The 4,620-nt window shown below is 40.2% G+C and overlaps 1 non-coding gene across 1 annotated transcript; it reads left to right on the forward strand.

Annotated features, from left to right (window-relative positions):
• Window positions 1-2,365: 2,365 nt before the first annotated feature.
• LOC127048553 (U6 spliceosomal RNA) lies at window positions 2,366-2,477 on the forward strand. The gene has a single exon (XR_007773729.1). It is a non-coding gene; the product is annotated as a U6 spliceosomal RNA (small nuclear RNA).
• The last annotated feature ends 2,143 nt before the right edge of the window (window positions 2,478-4,620 follow it).

A 4,620-nucleotide genomic window follows, 5' to 3' on the forward strand; every position in this document is an offset into this window, starting at 1 on the left:
CAGGTGCAGTGCATCTGGCCGTGCCTGTCAGTGAGATATGTTTTACACAGAGAAATGGTCTGGGAAAATTAAACACATATGAGATGTATATCAGAGATTCTGTGTACCTACAACACAGCATAGATAAATCTAGCAAATTTCAGTATCTATAGACGTTTTATTATTTAATCATAAATATTATGTTTATCCTACTATTAAGATTTAAGCATATATCCATAGAAGCAAGGAGATGCAGATATGTACCTCTGCTCCTAGACACCTTTGTGAAATCATTTATACTTGTTCAAAGCAGGTATGAATGGCTATCAAACCAATGGCAGTTATTCACATGTAATAGATATGTGTAAATGATTACAAGGACTGCAAGGCAAAAGAGTGTCAGGCCCAAGGCTTCTGTATCCCACTGGATTCGGCCAAATTGTGCCTAGCCTTTAGCATGCACGTGAGCTGTTCTGTTAACTTTTCTAGATCTAATGATGGAAACTGTAACCTACTATTAGCACTAGTTATTGCAGCTAATAGTTGGAAAGCTTATTTTGAGGAGAAATTGTTAGTGGTCTACAGCCAATAGAAGATGAGTCCCCAGGAGACTCTGCAGCACAGGACAATGCCATACCACGTACAATCCATCCACATGTTCAATCCATATCCATGGAATTATGTTATTTCAGTAACACTTAATGCCATTTATTGGGTGAGCTCTGCAGTTGAAGAATAAAGCTTTCCAAACACAAAGGTTTACTGTAACTTGCATTTCTTCACACATACACTAGGAATACCTGTTACACATGTAATAGATGCAAGAAAAATAATGGAGATGAGTCAGCTCCAGCTTGTGTTAACTGCTGCAGACAGTGACTATAATAGTAGGTTACGGTTTCCATCATTAGATCTAGAAAAGTTAACAGAACAGCTGATGTTTCAAGAAGACAGACAAAAATGTGGTTTATGTGCTCCGTGTCCTTACAGTTGTTTGCTTAGCTTTCCATTGCCTGTGCACTGGAGCTATGTGACGTAGAGCATGTAAGAAAAGTAGGGCTTGTTATCCTAGTTTGTAGGTTGGGGGGAGGAAAGGTGATCTTGTGGTTAAGGCACTGATCTGGAACTCAAGAGATACAGGTTCAGTTCCAGCTCTGTCATAGCTTTTAAATTTGACCTTGAGGGAATCACTTAATGTGTCCGTGCCTTGGTCTCCACCAGCAAAATGGGGATATTTCCTTTTTCCACACCCTCTGTCAATCATGTCTATTAGATTATAAATTCCTTAGGGTAGGGACTGCCTCTTACTATTTGGGTTTTCCCCCTGACAATGTCTAGCAAAATGGAATCCCAATCTCAGTTGGTGCCTCTGAACACTACTGTAACACAAATACGTAATAGATTGTGTATCCTATGCCAAAAATGTATTGCATGAATGATGGGACATGAACAACAGCACTAGTTATTGCAGCTAATAGTTGGAAAGCTTATTCTGAGGCGAAATTGTCAGTGGTCTACAGCCAATAGAAGATGAGTCCTCAGGAGACACTTTCAACTTTTAAAATGTGTAGCTTTCCAAGAAGACTGCTTGAAAATAACTAGTAAATAACTAGGTTCCCTGCTAGGTGTGTGCCAGGACCTAACTTCATGTGCAGCAAGGCCTTGATCCTATAACATTAAAGTCAATGATGATCAAGCCTCCAGAGAGTACTGTTACAAACGAGCTCTCTGTGCTTCATTAATGAACTGATCAGAGTAGCCAGAGTGTGCCTCTCCCTAAACTGCAAAACAAGGATTGCAGATATGCCTTCCTTGCAACATTGACCTAATGTAGGTTTGCCCTGGGAGAAGTCTAAAGCGTATGAATCATTCTCCTGTTTTAACATCATATGAATGAGCCCAAGACAGTGAGAAATGTGGCTATCAGCCTATGCAGCCACACTCTCTTAGTATTGCCCCATAAAACACACCATCAGAAGGAATGAACATTTGTCAGTTCCTTGCCTGCAGTGTGTTTTTGCAAAGTCTAAATATTAGTCAGATAGGTATGCCATGAAGGTCCCTAAAGATAAACCTACTTGGGTAGTTGATATTTTCTTCCAGTCTTGCCGCAAACGTGATTGGTTACTCCTAAAAAGGACAAGTGTGTCTGTCCTACCCAATTCCTGTAAGAAATACAGATAATAAGCTACTAGGTCTTGAGCGTAAAGCTGGAGAAACTGCTGCTTTTGTTAGTGGGGAAGCGAAGACCAAAATGGATTCCTTTTCAGTTGATGTGTTTGCAATGTTAGGAAGGTCATCCAGTATCCCATGTGGCTCTCCCCTCTGAGTATTGACCTCGCCTTTTGACTTTTGAGATCTGATAGGATCACAACACTATACTACTGTGCTCACTTCGGTAGCACGTGTACTGAAATTGGAACTATACAGAGAAGATTAATGTGGCACCTGCGCAAGGATGACGCAGCATCAGGCTGTAGGAGAAATGCCGGATTCAACATTGTCCATAAATACGATACCTTATTCTATGGTAGCTGATACAAGTGCCATTGAGAAAGCAGTGTACTACTCTAGTGGTGCAGTCTGTTGAAGTGTTTAATCCATGACGTGGGCATAGACTAGAATTCAAAGGAAAACATATTGTTTGTGAGGTTAACTGTGTTTGTTATTATTGGAAAGAGCCCCAGGAAACTGAGTGTCCTGTTTATCCCCAGAGCAGGTGCAGCTGCGTTAGAAACAGTATAAGCTTCCTCAAAATGCCCCACCAAACTGTTTGAGCCATGACCTTGAGGTGACCAAGGTGAAGGAGTAGTCCAGTTTCCATTGCCTGTTAAGACTGCCAACAGTGCTGTCAGCTGTGATCGTTTTCTAGTAACCTACTTTTGGGAACTGGACTCAGGACAAGCAAGTCATTGCACCCAGGCTGCCAAACAGCCATCAGATGGGTAATGGCTTTCACCAGTTATTGACCTGGAATGGATTTGAATCAGTGACCTAGAGGTAAAAGGCTTTATATTACATTATCAGTCCCTTGGGTTGACTAATGCACCTGAAATAGATTTTAGTATTTATAGCAGAGTATTTCATTGAAGTATGTTGCTAATCCTAAACCAGCAGCCCTAACACTTCATTAGGAAAGCATCAGGAGCTCACCAAAAGGAGACGGAATCAAAGAAGAAACATGAGAGCACAGAATGTGGGTGAACCTGAACAGTTATTGTATTAGCCAGAGAACAGCAGCAATTCTTTGGAAGTGAAACCACATCTCACTTGACTATTTGACTACCTTTTCCTAGAGGCCCTGGTTGAAGTTCTGACATCATTGTCAGCACTTTCCTTATTTCAGGCTCGGTGAGTTTCCTGCTGTGGAAAAAAACTGTCTAAAAAAAGAAACTGCTAGAGCTTAAAAGCACTCTGTTAGCAAATCCAGCCATGGAGGCCTCAGTTGATGAGTCATTTTCACACAAATAAGTGCCATGCTAATCAATGAGAAATAGGATAAGGGGCATTTGCAGACAGGAAAAAGCGTACACAAAACTATTGTGAAGATAAGAGGGTGGGGAGCTGGTGTGGGGGGGGAAGTAGTTGTTCATTGTTACATGTTCTTTTGAAGACAAAGAAGAGAGCTCTAACGACTCAGAGGCCTGCATCCTTGTTTGTGGTAACACCTTATTTAACGAGGAGGCAGAGCATCACATTCTATCACATATTGACAACATACTGTACAGATTGTTTTATTGACATCAGCAAAATCCAGTCACAAGCCAAATTGGCTTTGTTCTTCATGATATGAATCCTGGCATTAAGCATTTATTGGCAATTTATTGATATTCTATTCAAATTAAATTCTCGGTTAATTAGTCACCAGTGGATTTGCTTTCCCAAGTTGCAGCAATATGTCTCAGAAGCTTTTCAAGCTTTTTCCATTGGCATTCATCCAAGATGTTTCCTAAGAACAAGCACTGAAGCTGGTATTTAGAGCATATGGTGGTGATGTGTTTGTATGTTCATTAAATCAAGAAACCAGTGAAAGAAAAAGTGTAAGGGCTTTCTATCCTTTTAAATGAAATTGTCAACCTAGATATCTATTGCCTTTTCTGAGATCCAGCCTGAAATGACTTGTAAGCAGTGCTCTGTTATGATGACAAATTAATTCACATCAGACTTTGATCACTGCTTGAAAAGTTTTCAGACATCAGTTTCTAGCAGTTGCATTTAGAAATGAGAAGTCAGTTTGCAGTCTTAGTTTCAAAACAACAAAAGCAGAAGTGTCTCCATGTAACTGGTATGCAAACCTCTTAAAAATGCAAGGAATTTAGTGGAATCTTTTCATATGTAAGATAAAGAATTTTCGGCAGGGCTGTCTGTCCTACATCTGACTCAGTGTACACAAAGCCCTTCCTGTGGCCATTGCTTGTGTGTGTCAATGTGAACACACAGAGTACATCTGTCTGTCTGTCTGTCTTTTTCTATCTGTCTTGCTTCCATGTAACACGTCAAAAGCAATTGAAAGGATTCTGCTTAAAATAGAATGGAATTATACTAGTGAGCCTAATAGTGAAGGTGTTTTTGGAAATATAGTTCACTATATCTAATGTTTACCACTTGACTACTCATGCCCCAAGCTCAAAATGCATAATA

This window comes from Gopherus flavomarginatus, chromosome 3, assembly GCF_025201925.1.
Source record: "Gopherus flavomarginatus isolate rGopFla2 chromosome 3, rGopFla2.mat.asm, whole genome shotgun sequence".
NCBI lineage: Eukaryota > Metazoa > Chordata > Testudines > Testudinidae > Gopherus > Gopherus flavomarginatus.